The sequence below is a fragment of the Pinus tabuliformis genome, chromosome 5_2 (assembly GCF_031772625.1).
Source record: "Pinus tabuliformis cultivar Carrire ecotype Pingquan chromosome 5_2, CPIR1, whole genome shotgun sequence".
In the NCBI taxonomy this organism is placed as follows: domain Eukaryota; kingdom Viridiplantae; phylum Streptophyta; class Pinopsida; order Pinales; family Pinaceae; genus Pinus; species Pinus tabuliformis.
In genome coordinates this window covers 486,951,221-486,977,811 of record NC_142306.1, presented here as the reverse complement: position 1 = coordinate 486,977,811, position 26,591 = coordinate 486,951,221, and the positions used below count along the sequence as shown (strand labels likewise).

At 40.8% G+C, this 26,591-nt stretch overlaps 1 pseudogene; it reads right to left on the bottom strand.

Annotated features, from left to right (window-relative positions):
* Positions 1-18,910: 18,910 nt before the first annotated feature.
* On the bottom strand, positions 18,911-19,984 carry LOC149159818 (protein BTR1 pseudogene; annotated as a pseudogene).
* Between the last annotated feature and the right edge of the window lie 6,607 nt (positions 19,985-26,591).

The window sequence follows — 26,591 nt, the reverse complement described above, 5'->3', positions numbered from 1 at the left end:
TTCTAGTTCATTTGCTTGTAAATGGGGATGGATTTTTAGATCCTACCTCTTTAGAATGGTGGCAGTGGATAGTTCTCATGATATTCCCTCTTGAACCCCTCTCTGTCTATCTTGTAGACTACCTCTGTGTATCTTGTAGACTGCTCCTGTAGACTGTTCCTGTGCATGCTCCTGTAGAAATTCTCTTGCAAAACGATGGATCCTTGCTTCTGGTGGGTGGCCAGAGTTATAAGAGTGACTTGAGTGAGGGAGTTTCAAGGAGGTGGAATGCATGAATGCATGCAAATGATGTTTTTTTTCCCACTCCTCGTAATCAGCTCCCACCTCGTAGATCCATAGTTAACCACTTCTTGTCCTACTTCTCCTTTGTCTTTGAGTTGACTGCGGCCATGTGTGAGAGGACACCCGGTTTTGTATGTGATGACTGAACGAAGGTGGCCAAGTTAACTGGCCACCTTTTCACTTATAAACCAACTACCTCATAACCTTTACAACTTTTGATCAAATTATGCATATGAGTGAGTGAGCAGGATACTTACCTGTGGTCTCGATGCCATGCTACAGTTGTCGAAGATCAAATGTGCTGCATTGTTTATTTGTTGCATGGTCATTCTTCTTCCTCCTCTGCTGGCTGTTGTCTGTTGTCTGCTGTCTACTGTCTAGATCATCTTAGTGAAGACCTATAGCTAATGATTGATATTCTGTGGATAGGCTACTACAAGACCTAACCAACCTACCATTCACCCTCGGATTTCTTCTTGTAGGTTTTCAGGGTATCCTGTAGGAATACAAGGGATCTTGTAGAAAACATAGTCTTCGCCTAAATTGAAGCAATGAAGTGAAAAAACAATGGAATTTATGGAGGGATGCATGGTAAGGAGTGGAGGAGATGAATATATGTGAGGCAGGGTTCCCTTTGGATCTTCTCTTTGCTCCTTGATTGTCTTTCTCGCCTACCTGCAAATAAAAATTATGTCTTTTTTCTCTTTTTTTTTTTTTTTCTTTTTTTTCTTTTTTGAAAAACACCTAGGCTGCCTCAGAGAGTTTTTCACCCTAGATGTTTGCCCTGGGTGCCTCAAGGAAGGTTTTCACCCAAGGATCTTCTTATTCTTTTTTCATTTTTTTTCATCATTGGGCCGCCTCATGAGGTTTTCAACCCAAAGATGGGACTCAAGTGCCTCATGGAGGTTTTCACCTGAATCCTTATTCTTTTTTCTTTTTTTTCTTTTTTCAGTGACCTGATGGGAGAGGAGCTAGAACTTCCTCTACCATCATCAATGTCTTATTGATATTGTCAATGAACTCTTGTTTTGATAAAGGCCTCTTGTACATTTTCAATCGGTGTCCATTAACAAGCAATGGAATGGCTTCTTCATCTATAGTTCTAATTTGCACTGAACCATTATCATGGCATCTTTCCACCACATAAGGTCCGAGCCATCTTGTCCTTCGCTTTCCCTTGAGGTCTTTATACTTAGAATCATATAATAATGCCCAATCGCCCTCTTGAAATTGCTTCTCTTTAACATGTCTATCATGCTAGATCTTCCTCTAAAGCTGAACTATCTCTGTATGTAGGAGGGCCTGCATTCTAAATTCATCCAAGCCATTCAAATGGAACAATCTTTCTTTTTGTGTATGGCTGAGATCCAAATCTAGTTGGGCTGCCATCCTCAATGTTTTATATTCAAACTCAATGGACAGCAAAGCCTTTTTCCCATAGACCTTCTCATAGGGTGTAAATCTAGTGGTTGTCTTCCATGTTGTGTTATAGACCCAGGTGGCCTGAACTAGTCTCTCTTCCCAATCCTTCCTATTGCTGCTCACTACCTTGGTTAAGATGCTCTCCAGTGCCCTGTTGGTCACCTCCACTTTCCCATTAGCTTGTGGATGATAAGGAGTGGAGGTCCTACGCTTGATTTTGTGATGGCTGAGTAGTTATTCAATCATGTTGAAGGTAAACTAGCTACCTTGGTCTGTGACTAGCTCTCTAGGGTGCCCAAATTTGTAGAATACATTCTCCCTTAGGAAATCAGCCACCTTCTCTTCAATTTCTGCCTTAATCACCTTAGTTTCAGCCCACTTAGTCAAATAATCAGTGCACACAATAATAAACTATTTTTGCTTTGGAGGAGGGTTAATAGGTCCAATGAAGTCCATGCCCCACTTGTCAAATGGCTCAAAAGTCACTTGAGGTTGTAGGGGAATTTCATCTCTTAGAGTAGGCTTTCCCATCTTCTAGCACTAATCACACTGACTAATGTATTTTTTCACATCCTGATGATGAGTGGGCTAATAATAGCTTGCTTGTAACACTTTGAATGTTGTGTGCTTTGCTGCAAGTGACCTGCACAAGGCCCATCATGACAGGTCAGAAGGATGTTGAAAACTTCCTCTTCCCTTACACACCTTCTCAAGATTTGATCTGGGCCAAGTTTGAAAAGATTGCCCCCAATCCAGGTGAAGCGGGCGCTTTTCCTGACTATCTTTCTCTTTTATTTGGAGGGCAAGTTTGGTGGGAACTGTGATGATACCAAATAGTTTGCTATATCAGCAAACCATGGGGAGAGAACTGAAATAACAAACAAATGCTCGTCTAGTAACTAGTCATCCACCATTCCTTCTTCACCTACAGGCGGATTCATCCTAGATAGAAAGTCTGCAACAACATTTTCCTTACTAGGCTTATCAACAATAGTTAGATCAAACTGTTGTAATAAAAGAAACCATATTATAATTCTAGCATTCACATCTAGTTTTTTCATTAAATATTTGATTGTAGCATGGTCAGTATACACAAATGTTTGATGGCCTATAATGTAATGCCTAAATTTGTTTAATGAATTCACAACAACCAGGAGTTCCTTTTCGGTCACAGTATAATTTAGCTCAGCCTTTGATAGGTTCTTAATAAAATAGTTGGCATAAGGAAATTTTTCCTCTACCTGACCTAAGGCTACTCCTATGGCTTTGTGTGAGGCATCAACATGAATATGAAAAGGAAGGGCCCAGTTTGGGCCTCAAAGAATTGGTGCAGTGGTTAACTTAACCTTTAAAATGTCTAAGGCCTCTTGACAGCTTTTTGACCATATAAACTCTGAATTTTTGGCCAACAACCCAAAATAAAGGAGAGGCCAACTTGTTGAAGTCCTTTATGAACCTTCGGTAGTATCCATCTAACCCCAAGAAACTCCTGACATCCCTTTGCTTTTGAGGAGGTGGGACCCTTTAGATGATTGCTATTTTGTTTGGGTCCACCTGCAATCCCTACTGAGATATTGAATGACCTAGCACGGTCCCTTCAGTCATTAAGAATTCACATTTTTTGGGACTGAGAGATAGGTTCATTTCAATGCATTTGTGCAATACTTTGCCTAGGTTAGTCAAGGCTTCTTGAAAATCACAACCATAAGGTGTAAATTCATCCACATAAATTTCCACCGCATCATGTACTAATTCAGCAAAAATACTCAAGGCTGCTCTCTGGAAAGTAGTAGGAGAATTGCATAGGCCAAAAGGAAGGACCCTATAGGAAAAAGTACCCCAAGGATAGGTGAATGTGGTCTTATCCTAGTCTTCTGGGTAGATTTGGATTTGGTTGTACCCACTAAATCCATCTAGGAAAGAAAATAACTTCTTCCCTGTCAGGCCATCTAACACTTGGTCAATGAAGGGTAGGGGAAAATGATCCTTCTTTGTGGCTTTGTTCAACTCCCTGTAATCGACACAAATCCTCCATGTAACATTTTTCTTGGGAACTAACACTAAAGGAGAGACCCACTCACTATCAAAGATAGGGTAAATGAATCCCGCATCTAGCAGTTTTTGTAGTTCTTCTTTGACTATATCTTTAAGAGCTAGATTCATCCTCCTTTGTGGTTTCCATAATGGTTTGCAACCTTCTTTGATGTATATGTGGTGAGTACACACTGAGGGGTGTACTCCCTTCATTTCCTTGTAACTCCAAGTGAAGGCTTCTAGGTTCTCTCTCAACATGTTGCATAGATTTTCCTCTTCGAGAGAAGAAAGAGATGGATTAATTTTCAAAGTTTTCTCTGGGCCAAATTCTATGGTTTTGACACGGAGTGGGTTGGAATTGGCCAAGCATAGGTCAATTGGATGATTGTTCTAGGTTTCCCTTACTTCTTCTTCTAATGGTACTGAAATAGGAGTTGGACTTTGGAGCAGGTGTTCAATTAAGTCATCCTCATCTTGCTATCCCCCTCCTATGGTTGCTTCCAAAGCAAAGTTGGGCTGAATAAGCCTCATCTTCTTCCTCCTCCTCCAACCATAAAGGTAAATCATGCTCTAGAGAAGTTTGAGCAGGAGGGTATAGAACTAACTGCTTGGACATATGGGCATTCTTGATGGTCATATTCCTAGCTTTGTAGCTAATGTAAGCATCAGCTGTGGCCAGCCATGGCCTCCCAATTATGATAGGGTAACCAGTACACTTAGCCTTAGGCTGGAGAACTAGGAAATCTGCAGGGTACTTCCAAGAGTCAATGGAGACCATCACATCCTCCATAATTCCCTCAGGGGTGACTATGGAACGGTCTGCAAGTTGCAGAACTGTTGTGGTCTTCCTTAATGCCCCTTGGAGGTTGAGCTTGAGCATGGTGTCCTTGGTCATCACATTAATGGTAGCTCCAAGATCGATCAGAGTGTGTGGGACAATGGTGCCATTGATGTGCACATCTAATACAGGGCTTCTAGGGTCCAAATATTTCATACATATTACCTGCCCCAGCATTAAGTCAGATAGCTTCTCAATGACTTTAATGGTAGGGGCATCCCCTTTTCTTTTTCCTAGATGCTTGAAGCACTTCTACTTAATCAACTTATTGTAAATGGGAACATATTTTATTGCTTGGAGAAGGGAGATCTTTACACATAGATTTTTCAATTCTCCCAAAGGTTCAAGTTCCTCCGGGGTAGGCTAGAGTGGTTGGGCTAATCTCTCAGGAAAGGGTGGATTTACTTTAAGGTTTCTTTCCTCTCTTTCTTCCTCAACCTCCCTATGTGGAGAGGGAGGTTGGTTATCCAGATCTTAGGTTGATCTCCTGGATTTCTATAGCATAAGCTGGATATGATGTCTCTCCACTGTATACTTGTTGAGCCTGCCTATTGTTCGGGTTCGGATTTGGCTGGGCAGGCATCTGGGGTTGCTTGGGTGGAGTAGAGTGTAGGAGTTGTGGTTGGGTAGGTGGTGGAGGCAATAGAGCTGGAGCATTGTTGTATTGGGGCCTCCACCCCTAGTGTGGGGTATTCCACTGAGGTTGTGGTGGAACATAAGGTTGAAATGACTGGTTGACTAGCTGGGAATGATACTGAGATGCATAGGACCAAGGAGGGGGTGTAAACTAGGAAGGATGAGAAGGGGGTCCCCAAGAAGGTATAGATGTGGTTTTTTTGGGGTTGTAATATGAATGGGATGATCCTTGCATACCCTGCTGGTATGGTCTAGGCCCAGGAGGTCTCCTTTGGTTGATGTGGAAAAGCCGCTCAGTGACCCGTTCAGCTCCTTGATATACAACTTTGAGTCTGGGTAAACAAGGGCACTTGTTTGTGGAGTGGTTTTCTTCAAAGACCAAGCAAATCTCAATGCAGTTCAATGGACATTCATTCCTAGGATGCCTCTTGGTGCATCTAGGACAAAAGATGGTCAGGGCTCTCTCTGCTTCCTCTTTCTTCCTTTTGATATTCATGGTGTCCAATTGCAACGAAAGGGTTTACAACATCTCACTTTTGAAACCTTCCACCATATTTCCAATTTCACCCTTGATGGATGAGTTGGAAGATGATGTACTGGCCATAGGTTAACTACTCCTACCCTTTTTCCTGACTACCCTAGAATGGTTTCTAAAGACAACCTTGATATCCTCATAGGGTAATTGGTAGATATCTCCTCCTGCTAAAAAATGTAAGGTATCCAAAACATCTTCCCTTACTCCTCTAATCAGGACCAGCTTTAGTGACTCGGGGTCAAGTGTGCACCTAGACCTTTTGTAACTAAGCAGGAATCTTTCTTCGTAGTCTTCTAAGGATTCATCCTAGCCCATGGTCATCCTGAAAATCTCTTCTTTAGTATCCTTTGACCTACAGTAGTCCCTATATTTGTTGTTAAAAGCCTACTGCATCTGAGCCTAAGTTTTGATGCTATCTCTAGGTAAACCCATGAACCAACGCAATGCTGCATTCTTGAGGGTAGTTGGAAACAATTTCAACTTTTGCTCATCATTTGTATAGTCATAGGTTTATCATATTACAACAAACTCAAATAGGAAAGTGTCAGGGTCCTCTGTGGTTAGGCCATGGAAATGTGGTAGGGCAGAGGGGCTTATATTCTTCATCTTAGTGTCCCCATTGGTTTTCCTGGTGGGGAAGGCACCCTCAACTCTCTCTCTATTCCCTTTGTGATTTCGGTTTTTAGCCATTAGTTCAGTAGGAATGGGTTATTCTTGTTCTTCTTCTCCTATACGTTCTTCAAATATGTCAGGTTGCTCACCTAAGGGTTCATCTAATTCACAGTCACTAAAGAAGAGAGAAGTTTGGCTGTTGGATGCAGTGGGGGTATTTGGCAAGAATTTTCCTAAATTGTCCCTACTCCTATGAGGCATGAAAGGAAATGTTTTTTGGGTTGGTTTTTAGAATATGCTTTTAACAAGACTTTAATTTGCAGAAATGAAATTGCTGATTGAATGAAAACTATTGATAGAAAGAAAGTACTTGCTGAATTGAAATTCTACTTGCAGAATGGAAAGGAAAGCAGATAATGACAACTGAAAGAAAGGAAGCTACTAGATTACTTTTGTAGAAATAAACTAATGGCAGAAGATTGGAGACTAGAAATAGAAGAAAAGAAAGAAAACTAGAAATAGAAGAAAAGAAAGTAGTACTCACATTCTACTCAGACACCTCCCTGGAAACGGTGCCAAAAAGTGATGAGCTCCAGTATTGCAGCAAGGATGCTACAACCCCTGGGCTACCAGCTTTACTTATCACCCTAGGGTTCGTACAAACTTGGAGGTGACAGTTTTATATGCACAAGTAGAAGTGAAGGTCTTGCCTGTTGTCACTTGTTCATCTGGCAAGAGACCCCAGGGGTTCCAAGCCAGACTTTTATAGAGTCAAAAGAAGCTTGATTCTTTGATGGAAGAAGAGAAAATCTATTCCAAGAGAGCTTACTCTACTGTAGTAATGAAGAAAACAACATGTAATGCTAAATCACACCATATCCTAATTAACCATTTAAACAGCTAAACTAAGTAGATTTACTAAATCAACACTAACCTAATGCTTCTATCTAAGTTACAGAAGTAAAGATCATCAAAACAAACTAATGTGTAAGCAAGGAGACTAAACTAAGTTTGTTTTTGCATTTTTGGTGTTTTGGTAAAATAAAGCATGCAAGGAGTCAAGCGAGAGAGCAAGCAAAGATAGAAATCCGTGAAAGGAGGATGTAACGAAGCAGCAATGCATGGGAGTCGTTGGATCGATCAGCGAATAGTAAAAATGGAAGATGAGTGGCAGAGATCTTATCGTAGGAGATTACGTGAATAGATGGACGAATAGGACTAATGGGAGATGAACGGAGGCGATCTTATCGCGAGAGGTTAAGTCAAGAGATGGATGAACAACACTAATCGGAAGATGAATGGTAGAGATCTTATCACAGAGATAAAGTGAATAGATGGATGGATCACATCAAGTCACGTGGCAACAGAAGGTTAAAAAAACATGTGGAATGATGGAGCGGGTTTCCGTAGGCGGTAAGCAGTTTCTAATGCACCCTCAAAGCTATAAGCGGAATTCCAAAATTTATGTGATTAGCCTAACTGGGTGACATGTAGCATGAGAAAACCACTTTTCTCACGTGCTCTCGGGTGGATATCGGTCGTGCAAGAATCCGCGCGAGATTGTGCGATAGTCGTTGGATCAAGCTAGACAGATCAACAGTGGAGATTTGGAGCGCATAAAGTATTGAGACGACGCGATAGTCGTTGGATCAAGCTAGACAGATCGACGGTGGAGATTTGGAGCACATAAAGTATTGAGATGACACGATAGTCATTGGATCAAGCTAGACAGATCGATGGTGGAGATTTGGAGCACATAAAGTCAAATGTTGAAATGAATACGAAGAAGCTATGCGACACGCAGTTGACGGTGGTTGGTCAGGGTTGTTGTGAAAGGAAATCTACTGGTATAATCCTTGCTAACCTGCTAACTGAAGAAAAAGCCACAAACGAAAGAAAACTAAAACACAACCAATCTACGCTACACTGTTGCATCTTAAGCAAATGAACAATTAAACCATGAATCTATGCACTACACTGTTGTAATGGAAATGCAACTACTTAAGCAAATGAACAATTAAACCATCAATCTATCTGCTACCGTGTTTTAATGGAAATGCAGTTACTTAAGAAAATGAACGATTAAACCATGAATCTACACTAACATACATGTACAATAAATAGGAGCCTTAGCTACTAGGGTTGGGCCCTAACCCAAGAGCTTCAAACCCCTGAGTTAACTCAGTGATGGCTCAAAACAAAACTCATTCTTATTATCAAAACAATGGATTACATAAAAAATTGTCACAAGTCTTGCAGCTCGAAAATAAAATAGAGTTTTACAATCAAAAGTCTGAATCCTACTGAGTCTTAGGCCTCTCCACTTATATGACTGATGTTCCAACTAATTCCTTAAAATTAGGGAGGCTCGGCTCCCAAACACAAGATAACTGGTGCTTTGAATTTCACTTGCTCGACTGCCTTCTAGTCCTCATGATTTAGCTAGTTACACTCTGAGCTGATGAATGAATGTTCGTATGGAGGGGTAGTAAATGAGGAAGATTTACCTCATATAATTCCTCTCCCTTGTCCCATTCGAGCTTTTACCAAGATCTTTGATAAAACTCCTTACTTTTATCCTTTAATCCTGCATTACATGCACATTAGACCACAAAGCAAAATATCCAACTCTAACTCATCTCATAAGCAAAATATAATCAAAAGTATGCAATAAGTTGTGAGAATAGTTGGTTTGACTAAGCTAGGAGGTGAATTAAGGCCCATATAATTACCTAATGATGAGGCTCATCACCAAGTGATAGGGTCAACGCCCTGGGCTTCAACTTCTTCGACATCTACTCACACATCCTCATCATCCATCAGGATGTCTTTGATGTCTTCCTCCTCTGGCTCTAATTTGATGGCTTTTCCTTTTTCCTGTGTGGTGGGCTTCGATGGGTTTCTTCTTGGTGATGTGCGCATCAGTATTATAGGCTACTTGCCCTTCTTATCCCTCGTTCTCTCCTTGGTTGGGGTGGGATTTGGTCTCGGCATTCTTGGAAATTTAGGGACTTTTGTTAATACTTCGGCCACTTCGGGAGCAGCTTCTCTGGTGTCCATCTCAATTTCTAGCACCGACTCCTCTGCTTCGGTATCTATAGCTTCTGTGGGTGCCAACATGATGTTTTACAAGAAATCCTGCGTCTCCTTTGGCAATGTCTCAAATACTGAACTAGCTATCAGAAGTTTGTAGTGCTCGTGATTCATGTGCGCCTAAAAGCTCAACAACTCAATTCTCAAAATGCCAAGTGTTTTTCATTGGACAACCACTTGTAATTTATAGGGCATTTTGAATTCAAATCTGACCGTTCCCCCCAAATTTGGTTCATTAATGCCGGATTGGTGGAATATTTTTATGGATCTGCCCCATAAATTTCGTCTTAAATGTCAGCCACCTGCTCCATTTAGCTGCATTTCTACCATCAAATCATGAACAATGACTTTAATGGTTACTTTCTAGTCGACCTGCGCAATTTCTCCCTGGGTAGCGCAACTCCCTTCATGCACCCTATGACACTTCCTTTCTTTGCACAATCCTCCAGTTGTGCAACCCCCCAACCTGTGTAGTGCAATTTATAGTCCCGTGCCTCATTTTAGCCACTTGGAGCACTAAGACTATGCTACCTTCATATAGTCACATGTATGGACCACTGGTGTATGGATTCAAGCGACTGTTATTCACCTTTCCTAGGAAGGGATCTCCGTTCAATTTAACCAACTCTACCACTCCTCCATCGGTAATCTCCTTAATGACATAGGGCCCTAACTAGCGCATTCTAAATTTCCCTGAAAATTTATCAAACTTGCTGCCATATAACAAAACCAGGTCATTTACTTAAAGGTGTGTAGCTTAATGTGCCGATCACGCCATGCTTTTTCGCATTGCTTTTGGACCTGTTGATGAAATCCAGCTAAAAATATTTCTTCCTCAAGCTCAAGCAGCTGCACGAGGCTCTCTTCCAGGGCTCCGCAATCCTTCATACTTGTAAGTGCCGCTATGCACATAGTAGGCACAATGTATTCCATGGGCATCACTGATTCAACACCATATACAAGCCTACGGGGTGTTTGTCCAATCAAATTCTTGCATGTCATCCGATAGGCCCATAGTACTGCGAGTATGCATAGGTCCCAATCACTTCGCTGAGGATTGAAAACCTTGGTCAGCACATTCTCCAGCACTTTATTGAATGCTTCCACCGTCCCATTAGCCTATGGGTGATAAGGTGTGCTCTTCTGGTGATATACTTGAAATTCCTTTGTTAGCGTGCTGATCGTCTCATTCAGAAAGTGCATATTGTGATCAATCATCACCCGAATCACGTCAGTACATACTCAAAGAGGAACTTTGCAGTAGTCGCGCCTATACAATCCTTCACTGGCTATGCCTCTGCCCATCAAGTCAAATACTCTAACGCGGTGATAATGTACCTTGCTCTCGTCTTCTTCCCTTGGGACTGAATGGGTCCCACAAAGTCTATCGCCCATTTCTCAAAGGGTTGTAATGTCATCAGTGGATTCAGAGGCAGCTCATCCCTCCATGATTGCCTGCCAGTCCTTTGACACACATCAAACACTTTGCAGTATGCTTTCGAATCTTGATGGAGGGTTGGCCACCACAACCCTACGCGTAGAATCTTCTGTGCAGTTTCTCTCCCTGCATAATGTCCTCCTTCGGTGCCCCCATGAGCATCCTCAAGGGAACTACTCCTTTCAAACTCCGGTACATATTGTCGCAATATCTCATCAAACCCCATTTTGTACAGATGCCCGGCAATGACAGAAAAGTCTGTCGTGTGCACCACCAACTCCTTCTTTTGCTGGATAATGTATCCTTCTGGGGCATTCCTTGTCATTAGGAAGTGTATGATATCTTCAAAATGACCATCCGCGATGTGCACTGCAAATAGCTGTGCGTCAGAAAATCCTTCTTCCAATTTAGTGGGCTCTTCCCCTGTTTCGATGCGCGACAGATGGTCTAGTCCCGTGTTCAGTCGTCAAGCTTCACAATAACTTCAAAATCATACTCTTGGAACAATAAAAACCATCTGTAGATTCTCCACCCCAACACAGGGTTATTGACCGAGTATTTCAGCGCGGAACGATCTGTATACATCTTAAAATGGCCACCCAACAAGTAGTGTCTAAACTTTTGGAGCGTGTATACCATGGCTAACCCTTCGCACTTGGTGGTGGAATAGTTATTCTCCTCCTTGGATAACCTTCTGCTTCCGAACGTTATAGGATGGTCCAAGTCTCCTCTGCTAGCCAGTGTCAGTAGTGCTCTTAGCACTATACATGACGTGTCGACATGTACATGAAACTCCTTCTTCCAATCTGGGAAGACTAGGATTGGCGCAATGACCATCTTTTCTTTCAATACATCGAAGCTTTTCTTACAGTCCTCGTTCCAGTAGAATGTGACATCCTTTTTCAACAACTTCTCCATAGGCGCAGTGATCTGGGCATAGCCCTTGATAAACTTCCTATAATATCCAATATGTCCTAGGGTAGTGCGTAGCTGCTTCACACTCCTCGGCACTTCCAAGTTAAGTATCACCACGATCTTCGTGGGATCTACCATCAATCCCTGTCTACAAACCACATGACCCAGCAGGGTCCCAAAAGGAACACAAAACAGGCATTTCTTCATATTGAGCGCAATCTGGTATCTTCGACAGGTATCTAGCATCAGGCGCAAACTTGCCACATGGCATTTCACTAGCCCAAACACAGTCCAGTCATCAAAGTACACTTCCAGGAACTTATGAATAAATTCCTTGAATGCAGTAATGACTATGCACGAGAAAATCACAGGCGCATTTTTCAATCCGAAAGGCATTACAGTGTACTGAAAACACCCCCACTCAGTAATGAAGATCATCTTACTCCTATCCTCTGGTGTGATTTTGATCTAATGGTACCCAGAGAACCCATCAATGAAGGAATATTCTTCCTGGCCACCTACATTTTCCAACACTTCATCAGTGAATGGAGTCGGGAAAGGATTATGTACGCAAGCATCATTCAACTTCCTGAGATCCACACATATCCTTATTTCATCCCTCTACTTCTTTTCCTGTACCATCATTGGGCTTACCTAATCAGATTCCTCTACAGGCTCAATGATGGCTACCGCGAGCATCTTGTATAACTCTAAGCGGACCTTATCCTTATACATCGAATTGAGACGGTAAGGTCTTTTCTTAACCGGCTTTGTGTCAGGCTTCAATGTGATCTTCATAACACCCAGGTCCTCGATTATCCCTTTTAGATCTATAAACTTGGTAGGGAATAACTCCTGGTATTCGTGGAGTAATTCAATGACCTTATCCACTGTCATGTCATCCCAATAATCTCCAATCTTCACGAATTTGGACTCTACCTCCATACCAATGTTTACTTGTTTAGTTTTTAGTGGCAATGTTATATTAGGATTCTCAATCTGTGGTCCTTCAACCTCACAGTGAACTTCTGTTTTAGGAATGTTAATCTTTCGTGGGTCTTCATCCTCTTCCTCAGCGGTCACATTATAGCATTACAGCGCGTGACTCAACTGAGTAGCCCAATCAAGTTGAATCAGGTCCAAGGGATCCTGCAGTACCCTAAAGATTGTTGCCTTCACTTCTTGTAGTGCCTCATCAATACAGTCAAACTCGTCTTCGAAGCTGAATGTCATTATGAATCCTTCACACAGAATATCCCATTCACCTATACCATGGTGGAGCTCTATTTCTATGTACCAATTCATCGGGATGACATCTAGGGTGTGAAAAAATAATTGCACCCATTCCGGTTGGGGCTTCTCTCCATAAGCCTAAGCCCATTTGGCCAAGTGTGCACGCGCATCATCCTGCCCATCATATTTGTTTGTCATTCGTATCTTTGACTTCCCAAATCATGTTCTCATCATCCTCCTACATTCACGCCAATCATCAAAGTACCCTTGTGCGTACCCCACCACCTTGCAAGCGTAGCGCACAGTGCCCAGTCCAAAGCCTAGAAGTGTTGCTTCTCTGGTATCTCCCTCTCAAATGTGTCCAAGAATATATCTACATCATTCAGGCCATCATAAGTGGGTATATTTCTTGCTTCTGACGACACACAGCACAACGACTGAGTCATCATGTTACAACTCAGTGTAGTTACTTCATGTAACCAATTTTTTCAATGCTCTAATTCTTTATCAGAGTCTGAGGTGTAGGAACTATCGCGATCCCATGCAATTCGTCCTTCCACTGTTGGATTCACCCAATCTTGGTCTCGCGCAGTTATCTTATAGATACAGTCTAGATCGTCATCGCTCTCATAATCGTGGATTGGTTTAGTATAGCACGATCCTTCAGCAGGATCTACGGGTACTATTACGCGGAGTGATTTCTTCTCAAATATCATCTTTCAATTCTTTAGGTTGATTACCCCATTCATATTAGTAGCCCAATCAATTCCAAGGAGCACAGGGTAGGGGTTTCTATCATCCATAATTTCTATTACTTCAAAGAGAGCTTGTGCACTCGCACCTTCAATATCTACAGTCACCCTTTGCAGCCGCCCCATGGGGATGATCTTCTGCTGATTTTCCATCCTTAGCTGAATTCGAGATCACTGCAACATGGGTCTCCCCATCCATTCGCAAGTCTGCTTTAGTAGGACGTTCACGTCTGACCCCAGATCCAAAATAACCTAATCCATTTTGTACTCTCCTATTTGTGCAGTCAGCCTCATCTCTCGTCTTGTTCTTGTTTTATGCTTACCAATCTTTCATACCACGCGCGGTTCACCTGGAGTGTTTCTGGCACATCTATTTATAAGATCATGTAATCCTTTAAAAGCCTTGCTATTGCGCAACAACTTCATGCAGGTATTTAGGAAGGTTGTAAGCATAGAAGGGTCCATCTCATGTTCATGCTTATCCTTGCTCCCTGAGGTGGAGGCCTCAGTGAAGCTTTTCTTTGCTTCCATGAACATTTCGCGTGCACGCTTCAAATCACATTCAACCTCTTTCACTGGAGCTTTGCAAACCCATGCACTATCTTCGAGTTGTTTCCCCTTATCATCTCCTGTTCTGATTCCACTTCGGAGCACTATATTCACATTCGAATGATCTTCGTGCGGCTCAACCTCATCATCTACAGGTTATGAGTCATCTGAGGTGGTAGCACCCCTTTGTTGCGTATCCTTGCTATCAGCGTAGGACAGTCCTCCATTTCATGATCAAACGGAGTGCAATATTTGCACGATAGATGTAGAGGGTTAGTGCAATCGCGGGCATAATGTCCTAGTCCTATGTAATTGTAGCAGATCAGTTGTCCCCGACCTTTGCCAAGTCATCCTCTGCCTCGGCCTCGTCTGCACCCAGAAAGCCTGTTCACGCCATCCCTGCGCTTTGGTCAGGGGGCTACATTTCTGCCTGAACCCTATAGGTGGTTGTTATATCCATCATCAATTCATAGCTTCTGTAGTTGCACTCATCATGCCCTACCGACCTATAGAAGTTACAAAACAATTTTTGCGGTGTCTATACAAGCTTCTGCACCAAATGATAGTTATCTGTGGCATGTTTTCCTGCTACCTGACATATAGCGCACCACAATGCAGGCCTCATGTTTGGTCTTGCTTGAGCTTATGGCCTCAAAGGAATAGGTCGCCCTCCTACAATGTAGTTCGCAAAGACTAGACAATGGTCTTTGTCATGCCCCTGACCCTCGCATTTCAGGCACCATACTTCTTCGCGCAACTCTGGTCGAACTATTCTATCCTGCTTCAAACTTTGCATTTCAAGGCAAAGATTTGTCAACTGCTCATAGATCTACTGAACCCCCAGATTTGGATCTTGCATCGGTGTTTCATGCAGGCTCATTGCAATCTCCAAGGCTTCTACCTGAGTCATTATCTTCTATTGTGACAGCGCAACCCTTAGGTGTGGCAGGAGCAAAGCCACAAACCACTTGCGATGTTGTCTGTTTGTTAAGTTCATATTAGCTTCGTAGATTTGACACTTCAACCTCTGATCTAATTCCCAAGGTGTCTCATCTGGATTCATTGCAATTTATTTGAACCCCACAATTGACTATGCCTCAGATTTAGGCCTATTGAATTCTTTGTTCAGCGCGGTTTGGATGTCTGCCACTCTAGAGTTTGGATTATCATTACAGTATTTAATGTACCAGGTTAGTGCACGATCTTACATAGCACTAACCAGTGTTTCCTTCTTCAGGTGATCATCTATGACACCTTGAGCTTCCCATACAGCTTTTACGACAAACCAGAACTAGTTTGGGTCCTCATTTCCCAAGCCTTTAAACAAAGGCAGCTTCACTGAATTTTCCATGTTGAACTGCGGTGGAGGTGGAGGTGGTACAGGTGAAGTCGCAGGTGATGGTGGTGAAGTTGGAGGTGGTGTGGGTGGAGGTGGCAGTCGTAGGAATCCTTGTCTTATTAATTGAATAGCACTTCACGGAGAACCCTGCGCTACTCCCTCTTCGTCACCCAATGGAGGTGAAATCAATGGACTATATTCAGGACCCTTTCTTCCTTCATTCCTGTAAGTCTTTCCGCTTCACGTAGCTCCAAACATCAAGGTAGCTACATAACCCATTTTTTTCACAATAACATCTTAATCCAAGTATTCAAAGACTTTAAGTACTTACCTCATGTTCCTTTAAAAAAACGTCGCTCCGCCTCGTTGTAGCTAACTGAGGTATCGACCGCGAATTCAGTCACAAATCCCCCTACGATGCGATCATGCCAATGATCGACAGTGCGGGCGATCTTATCCTTGGATGCTTCCGATTTCTGTACTAGCTTCGGGGTCGAAACAATAGGACCGTCAAGTCTCCACCTTCCTTGACTATCTGCTAGCTTCAGGATCCACTCGTATAACTCAACCGAAAAGGAAAAGAAGAAGATCTCATGGATATTTATATATAGGTACCTATCCAACCATTGTTCCTTTTTTAGTTGTGGATTTCTGTTCTCCCGCATCGCAAATTCATGGATCTTCCTATCCAACCAGTCTCTAATCTCTTTCTTAGTTGATTCCAGTGATATCACATCACACATCTCTTATGTAGATTTTGGTCCCGGCAACGGAACCATCTATTGGCTTGGTGGGGCCAAACCTATGTTCGACATTAGTTAGCTAAACAAATCCCTACACTACTGGCCCTTTCGGCATCAGCCCACAAAGCGCGGACTGAAGTCTCACCCGAAGCAGTATGGGGGGATGTTGGAACCAAGTGTCCGCACCTTGAGATGGTCGTGGTGTCAGTTTATTCCTTCTATTCCTTCTTTCACGTAGGTCGTTGTGTTCTAGGGCTTTGTTTGTCTAACCCTTTACTCCGTCCTTCGGTACCTCCGTGAAGTGTTACGATCGGCCTTCGTGCAGCCTTAACTTGCGGTTCAAGTACTTTCGCGCTGCTAGGGCAGTGTATCATGTAGATTTCCAAACTAGCTCAAGTATGTTACTTATCTTATTAAACAATCACAGTTAGCACCACGTAAACAGATGTTCTTACTTGCGTTAAATTAACCAATGTAATTACATACATGTGCACATCACATAAGCATTATAAATGAAATTCATACATATTATGACAAGATGCGTTAATAGGAAACAAAGACGCAAAATTTGTGGAATGCTTCTCTTTATTGATATCTTCAGATGAGTACAGACTCTATCCACCGTGCGCACACAGTTGCAGGGGTCCGCGCACTCAGCTGCAAACTTCTACCCTAGGCCTCTACACACTCAACTATAGAGCCTCTACCTATGTTACGACCCGAAACTTAGATTTCTCTCCTTATTGCTCAAGACTTCTTCTACATTTCCATGACTATTGATGACTCCTTAGAGCTTACTTACTTAGCTCTTTTTATACAATCCCATGGTCCGTGGACCATGGGTAGATCTCTACCGCCGAATTTACTTTACAAAAATAAGGGTGAGCAACCCTTTATGACTCACGACACTTTCGCATTCCGCAATGAAAAAATGCGGAGACTTTACAACTTTATTACAAAATTCGACCTAAAACATGGGCTTTTAGCACCAAAACTGTCCTTGGAGATCCTGTTCCCACCAGCGTAAAACAAAAGAAATATCTGTAACTTCCCACCAACGCATAGATCTGAAGGAATGAATCCAGTAAGCTTGTTGAAAGATAGATGCACCTGCAAAATCTTAGAGTTCTTTTCTCTCCCGCTCAAATTATAATATAAAACCCTTGAGTGTTTGCATATTCTAGTCACCAAATTGGTATATGAAAACCCCTTGTTTGTGGAAAAAGGGACCTCTTCCACACAAGAATTTAACTATTATGGTTTACAATGATACACATGACTTACCTTCTTTTAGATTTCAACCTATAACCTTTTAAGACAAAATAAATATTTTTGAACGTTTTGAGTATTTGCATGTGCTAAAAGTGAATTATTAAATAACATTAAATAGCTGTGTGTATTTCCAGCCAACAACTTGAAATTTTGTATACAAAAGAACAAAATACATCCTAATTTCCAAAAATAGAGGCCGAGTGCAAGTGTTACATATGTAATCCTAATTTCAAAAAATGGAGGCCCAGTGCAAGTGTTACATATGCAATCCTAATTTCCAAAACTGGAGGTTGAGTGCAAATGTTACATATGCATGGCTCAATTTTGCACGGCCTTGGAACCATAAACAATGTAAGTTAAAATTCCGTGGAATGTAATAACAGTGGTCTGATTTATTTTTGGAACAATTTGGTGATATATAGGGCCTTTCCTTTTTTCCCAACCCACTTCGCCAAATTAAATCTCGAAATTAACAGATTCCTAACCTGATTTAAATAACACAATACTAAAATGTATTGGTTTCCGAAACTGAAAATGAGTACAGTACACCTCCACACTTATAAACAACAATCCACTATAACTCCTAGTTCTTTGTACTTTCTTATTGTGCTAATACAAGATTGTTCAATAACAAGGGTTTGATTTATCTTTTGGTAATGGCCACAATTTCTCAGTAAAATTGGTTGCTGCAAGGGTTGAAGAATTGGGGATTGTGAGGAAAAGTCATGGTGGGTTACAATTTGCTCAACATAAGGGAATGGAAGATAGTCTATTTCAATTCAACCATGAAAGTGCAGTATCATAATTGGGTCAAATCAATTCCTGAATTAATATTAAAAAATGACATTTTTATGAAAGTGAATTGAGTGTTTCCTATTTCATATTGCTTAGCTAGCGTTTTTAAAGCCTGCATCCATTATTTGCATATTCAATTTAGTACATCTCACTGTCTATATGAACAATGAAAAAATCCCAAAGTACATTAGAAAGTAGAATCATCCGTTGGCTCTTTTATGAAGAGCTTAAAATTAACACACTGTAGAAAATTGCGAGGCTGAAAATAGAGCAATAAGCCAAAATTTTCTTCTTGGTCATGTAATAAAAAATACACTTCTGATCCATTTCCTTTTTTTATAAAATATTTAAGTATAGATGAAAATTGTTTCCTCAATAACACATCCATGCAATGTCCCCCGCCTTGTACAAACTAAAATGTCTCATCTTTCCAAACTAAAAGAGAGTACATGCTCCAACATATGCCGAGCATGTTGGAAAACATCAACTAGACTTGATATTGTCACCTCCTTACCATTTGTACCAGAAATAAAATCTCCATGGTTTGATATTTTTATTTTGGCACCACTGACCTATTGAATCTCAAGAATGGTCCTCCCAACACGACCAACTATTACGCCAACAAACTCATCAGGAATAACCATCCTAAATTATGTGTGTGTACTTGTTTCTACTAGGGGCATACCAATTGGAACGGGACTTCTCAGTGCAAGCAATGGTGCCATCAAACCCTTATTATTTTGTGAATTAACTCCACATACACTGGATCCATAATTTGGTAACCCATATCCAACTGGAGTGTAACCACCAGGAATTCCCTGCAATCTAACTACACCTCCACCTGTATATGAGAGTGGTGCATTTGCATATTGTGCATAATTAGGATCTTCTGCAAGCTTTGAAACAATAAGGAAGATTTCTCATAGTTGTTGCTTCAAAGTACCAGTTATAGTGACAAGTCGGTCACTGACACCAGGCAAGATTTGGTCTTGGGAAGACAATTTAATATTGGCTATTGAATATTCAATGAATGATTTGGTTGTAGCTCCTCCCTTACCAATTATGCCACCACATACAAAATTTGGAAGAAACAGTCTAACTTTACTTGACTTCTCATCCACATCATTTTAATCGTTAGCCTCGCTCAACGATTTCTGGAGAATGATATTAATTGTGGTGAGTATTTCATTGATGGATCCTGTCACTAATATTATCCTATCAGTTGTTCCAGGAAAATACTCATGATTGCGTGAGAACTGAATGCTAGCCCCTGATTCTGACTGAAAATAACTAACAGCAGCACCACCCTCCCCAATAGTCCATCCCACTACTGCATTTGATACCAAGAACCTGAGACAGGAGGATGTCTTGCTCCCTTCCTCTGAGGGTTTGAATATAAAGTCGTCCCGCTTGGGAGAATGGGAGGGCTATGTATTGTATCCAGAAGCAGGCGACTAGGGCGTATCCACCAGTGAGAGATCTAGGACTTCATTCATTGCATTGGCGATTCAATCTTCCTCTGTATTGGAAATTAATTTCGCGCCTACAACTGTTCAACATTCACCAACATGGCAAATAGTCTATTGCTAGGTTTGGTGAACGCGACATTTGAAGTGAAAAAATATCTTCGAAGATCTTGCACAAATTTCCTGCAAGGTGGTCTCTAGTCCACTAATAGAATCACCACTACGCTCATATTTTTTCAATGTAGAAGCAAATACTGCTTTCTCTTCCTGTTGATCATGCAAAGGAGGTTCTTTGTCTTGAATCTCAGTGCAAGGTATTCTTAAAGATACCCTGAATCAGGGATACATTTTTCAGGCTGGTACATTCTAATAATTTCATTACAAACTAACTCTCAGAAATATTGAAAATAGTTTCAATGACCACCCTTTGCTCTGGTTACCTATTCACATTTGAGGCTTCCTCATTTGTAGACAATTGTAAGTCTCTCCTTAACAGATCCATTTTACAAATCAAAAAGAAAGAAATAAATAAAAGATTGAGTATTTACAACAAAACCATTTTCACACTAGAACAAAAGCACTACCCTCACCTCTATATGACTATCAATAAAAGTGGCTCCAACTATTTGACAACAACCATAAATTTGTTTCTGCAACTTCCATTTGAGAAAAGAAAAACGGAGTTAATCTTCTTCACACTGGTACAAAAGAACTACTCAACAAAATAACTGTGCCATCTGTACATAATTGTGGAGAAGAATAGCCTAAATACTTGGCATTTGACAACAACCTCTAGTTGGATTCCTCAATTTTTATGCCAGATAAAAAAGCAGCGCTAAGGATTATCTGGAGAGGAATCACTATGCAAAAAATAGTTTGAATTTGACTTTCATCGCCTCAGTTTCACTACCATACTCTTTAAACCTATATTCTTCTTGCTTGAATGCCACATGTACCTTCCCTTCACTATAGAATTTTTTTCATTACATTGTTACAATAAAAATGCAATCAAGATGACAAAGAATCCAATCTATCATTTAAAAATAAAACATGTCAAAATTCACCATCATTACATCAAAGAAAAAGTGCATAACAAAGAGATAGAATTGATTTATTGCAGGTCTCAAAATCAAGTAACAACCATCTTAAATTCCAAGAGTTGTTACCACTAATGAGAAAAAAAATAAACATTAAAATAGGGTGTTAGACATTGTAATGTTTATTTTTTCTATGGATAACAAATGTGATGTATAAGAGTAATAGTGTATTATCATAAAGTGAGAAATAATTCATACATAATAAATGGCATTTATGTTAATATTATTAATGAGATTGTGTGAGTGGTTCCTAACAAGAATAATGGAACACTATTAATAGATAAATATATACAACATCAAGATTGTTTATAATTATGCATCTCATTAATATATCACATCTCTCTTTCCATCTCATTTGTCTTTGGACACATTCTCCCATATTTTAGTTTAACAACTTTCCTTCTTTGGATGAGATTTATTTGGAAAAGCCAAGTTAAACAAGCTTTTGCATGTCACCTGTGCATGGGCATTCCAATTTTGAACTCTATGGACCTTTATGAATACTTAATGGATTATAGATAGTGCAACATGTATACAGTTCTGTCATCCATCAATCTTCTTGTCATATTTGCATACACCCTCTCTCTTGAGTTTTGTGTATGTATCTTTCTTCCAATGCTGGTATTTTGTACATATCAAAGGCTTCCTGAAATTATCCTAGTGCATTTATTTTGTGCCTAAATATTATGCTATATGGTGCTTTAGGGTTGTGCTTGAAAAGGATCAAAGATCCACTCTTAGAATTTAGGTAACAAAATTGAAAGCAACAGGAGGAGCTAAACCTGAGAAAACAATACTAATGGTCTTTTTGTTGAGATTTTCTGTTTGTAATGAAATAGGAAAAATCTCAGCTGGTGACAACAATAGGAATTCAGGTCCTAGATTAACTCCAGGTTGTTGGGAGGGAGTTAACGCCTCCTATATTTGATGTGAGGGAATTAATGAGGCTGTTAGATTCTCTAGGCTATATAACAGGCAACCATTCGGATGGTTTGCTGAGAGTGTGAGAGTTTTGTGAGGCTTTCATGATGTAATCTCCTGATTTGAATAATAAATTCCTGATGCCTATGTTTGGTGGACGTAGCCCAGATTGGTTGGGTGAACCACGTTAAAAACTGTGTTTATGTGCTTGATATTTTGCTGTGTGTTTAATTGGTTTGCTATGCCTCTGAATTCCAACAATTGGTATCAGAGCATGTTGGAGGTGCTGGTGCAGAGAGGATAGCCTGGATCGTTTGCTGGCAACGCGCGTGGAGCTGTATATTGCTGGAGCGTGGACTTGTGTTGACCGGAGCGCTGGAGGTGATATGGTATTGCTGGTGCATGAACCTGCTAATTGATTGCTGCCTGCCACGAGTCTGCTGGTGTGTGGGAACCTGTCGTGGAGTTGAACGGTGCATAGAGCGTGCGTACCTGGTATGTTAAGCAATGAACGGAGCGCTGATACCTGGTATTTAAATTTCTGGTGCGTGGTATTTAAATTTCTGGTGCGTATTAAATAGTTGCGTTGAGAATGCGTGGATATATTTAATAACAAGAGGTGCGTTGAGAATGTTGTGTTTTATATGTTAAAACATAAAAAAAGGTTGAAACGCATTGTTGAGCACATGGTGAACGCATGTGGTGGAGTTTTATATGATGCGTACATATGCTCAAGTTTTTTTATATAAACAATTGCTTTATATGATGGTACTCACATATGGTGAACGCATATGGTGAATGCATATGGTGGAGTTTTATATGATTCGTACATATGCTCAAGTTTTTTTTATATGAACAATTGTTTTATATGATGGTACATGAACAATTGCGCGCTGGTTATAAATGGTCTGCGTTTTGAAAAGATTCACTGAATAAGTATGCATGCATATTGCAGCGTTTTTGAGCTAGAAGCAGGGAAGGTTTTTTTATTTTGGCGGTGGTCTTTAAATGTGTTGTAATTCACAACAAAAAAAAAAAATTTGTGTGTAAAAGCAAGGGCAGTTTTTTTTTTTGTAAAGGCATAGGCAGTTTTGTTCTTTGTTATGTAAAAACAAAGGCATAGGCAATTTTTTAAATTGCTGGTTGGATATTTGGAGATTACTGTGTTTTTTTGTTGATACAAAATGGTGAAAACTCAAAGTGCCCGTTTTGAAATTGAGAAATTTAATGGCAAGAATAATTTTGAGATCTGGAAGGTAAAGATGCACGATCTACTGGTTCAACAAGGTGTGGCAAAAGCACTGTTGGGGAAAAACAAAAGGCCTCCTTCCATGACGGAGAATGAATGGGATGAGATGGACGATAGAGCTCTGAGCGCAATTCGGTTATGTCTGGCGGACGATGTTCTGTTCAACATTGTGTCAGAGAAAACCGCCGCAGGCTTGTGGTCAAAGCTTGAGAAGCTCTATATGATGAAATCTTTGACAAATCGGATTCTCCTGAAACGACAACTTTACGGTTTGCGGATGAAAGAAGGTACCTCAATTGCTGATCACCTGAATGTTTTTAATACCTTATTGGTGCAATTAGACAGTCTAGATGTGAAATTTGATTCAGAGGATAAGGCAATAACTCTATTATGTTCATTGCCCGAATCCTGGGATCACTTTGTTACTTCCATAAGCTTTAGTACATCAGATATCCTTGAGTTTGACGATGTTGTTGGAGCCTTGTTGGCTGAGGAAACGAGGAAGAGGTCGAATGCAGACACCTCTACATCAGAGGTAATGATGGCCAGAGGTCGCTCACGAGAGAGACACTCCGGGGGAAAGCATAGCGACTCTCGTTCGAAGTCCAAAGGAAAGAAGCCCAAGGTGAAGTGCTGGCATTGTGGCAAGGCTGGACATCTGAAAAAGGATTGCTGGAAGCGAAAGCAGGCTGCTAAAGAAGGCTCTTCGACAGAAAAGAAGGAAGCCAACACCACGGATACAGGTTCAGTATCAGGTTCAGGTATGAGTGATGAGGTATTGTCTGTTAATGTTTCGAAACATGATCAACATTGGTTGTTAGATTCCAGGGCATCTAACCACATGTGTATACATAGAGACTGGTTTAAAACATATAGATCAGTTGATGATAGAGTCATGTACATGGGTAATGATGTCACTTGCAGTATTGTTGGAATAGGAAGTGTACAACTACAAATGTTTGATGGCACAACCAAAATATTAACTGATGTGAGGCATGTACCAGATTTAAGGAAAAATTTGATTTCATTAGGAGCACTTGATTCAAATGGATATAAAACTGTAATTCAAGGTGGAGTAATGACAATTTACAAAGGCATCTTACTAGTTATGAAAGCTAAGAAAGTAGGAAATCTATTCTAGTTAGAAGGTAGAACTGGGTCAGATCATGTGTCTGTGTCTGAACATGACAGTAGTTCCATTCACTTATGGCATCAAATATTGGGGCATATGAGTGAAAGAGGATTGAAAATTTTGGCTGACCGAAAGTTACTTCCTAATCTAAGATCTGGAAAATTGGATTTCTGTAAACATTGTCTGTTTGGTAAACAAAGTAAACAAAAGTTTAAAACAGGCAAACATACTAGTAAAGGCATACTTGATTATATCCATTCAGATGTGTGGGGTCCAGCTCCTACAGCTTCATATGGTGGTTCATCTTATTTTGTATCATTCATTGATGACTTTTCTAGAAAAGTGTGGGTCTACATGTTGAAGAGAAAGTCTGATGTTTTTTCAGTTTTCAAGCAATTTAGAGCATTGGTAGAAAACAACACTGGTAGAACTATAAAATGTTTAAGAACTGACAATGGTGGTGAGTTTTCCTCCAAGGAGTTTGACAGCTATTGCAAGGATGCAGGGATCGAGAGACATAAGACCACGGTTTATACTCCTCAGCAGAATGGAGTTGCTGAACGCATGAACAGGACTCTTCTAGAGAGAGCAAGGTGTATGCTGAGTAACGTCGGGTTGCCGAAGGAGTTGTGGATGGAATCGGTGGCAACAGCTTGTTATGTGATAAACCGATCTCCATCAACGACGATAGGCTGCAAGGTTCCGCAAGAGGTATGGAAAGGACACCCTTGTGACTATTCTAAACTCAGAGTGTTTGGTTGTGATGCATATGCTCTAGTGCCTAAACATCAGCGAAATAAATTAGATCCGAAATCGAAAAGGTATATCTTTGTTGGGTATGGTGTGTTAGGATATTCCGACACATAGGATATAGTTAAGTTCAACTTGGTCTAGTATAGAGTTAGGTTAGAATTAGGTAAAGTGTGTTTCTTTACCGTTGTACATTTTGTAACTTACAATCCGACGGTCACGATATGTAGTGATCCAACGGTTCACTCTCACCTCGGTATTACCGACACTTGATCCGTGGCTTGACACCCGATTGGTCCATGAGTTCTATTTAAAGCGCATGGAGGGTCATTGTTCGGGTAATCCGTGCATGAGAGAAGCTTATGTAAATTTTCATTCTTTGATTAATAAATTGCCTGTAGTACCCACGTTGGGACAGGCCGTGGACTGTTTCCCTCCTTGCACTTTGAGGGTTTTAACCACGTCAAAAATACTGGTGTATTGATTTGAGATCTGGTTGTGAGCGGTGTCCTTTTGGTGTTCTTTCTGAGGAACTTACCCTGTAAATTCCTACATGGTATCGGAGCTATTTGAGGGCCGCGTCCGTTGGTGATCCAAATCTGAAGCCGGTAGAACTGCATGCGGCTGTCGTTTCCTAGATCTGTTGTTTCTGACTGCTTTCGGGCCGAGAGGACTGCTCTGTTGCGTTCGGAGCATCTGTTCCAGTGAGGAACCCCTTTCGTTTCACGCGAAAAGGTTTCCGGTAGCCCTAGCTGCGTCATTTTTCAGATCGGGAGGTATACAGTGTTTTTTTGCAGTTTACTGTTATTTTCTCTCTGCTTATTTCGGTTTCGGTTTATTTAGCCCTTTTTTTTAACCGGATCTATACCTTTCATTTCTGCGTATGCTCTTTTCTCTGCGACTCTGTGCGATCTGGGCAAATCAGAAACAGAAAGGAAGGATTTTTCTCATGCGTATGCTCTTTTCCCTGCACCTTAGTGTGATCTCGGAAAATCAGAAACATTGAGAAAAATATTTAGTTTTTCGGCTAAAGCTAACTTTGAGATTTTTTTAAATTTTTTTTTTTTAGTTTTTTGGCTAAAGCTAACTTCGAGCCGCAAGGTTCGTTTTTCTTTGCATATTCGTGTTGGGTTTTGTGTTTTTTGTTTTGTAGGGAAAAAGAGCTTTCTCAAGGCAAGCACGCAAACCAAGCCCCCCCCCCCCTCTCTCTCTCTCTCTCTCTCTCAAATTTTTTGTATAGATCAATTGGTTCAAAGCTATTTTAAGAGAGTAGAGGTCTTGGGTTCAAGTCTCCATTTTGTGGGGGCGGATTTTTTTCATTCCCGCACATTCGCGCACTTTGCTGGCAACTTCAACAATTTTTTTTCAAAAAGCCATAACTTCTTCATCCGGAAGCCTTTTTCAGAGCCGTTTTTTTTAAAACCGCCTATTTTTTCGAGATCTATCCATTGGAACACTTACTTTCAGCATCTTCAGCTTCAGTTTTTT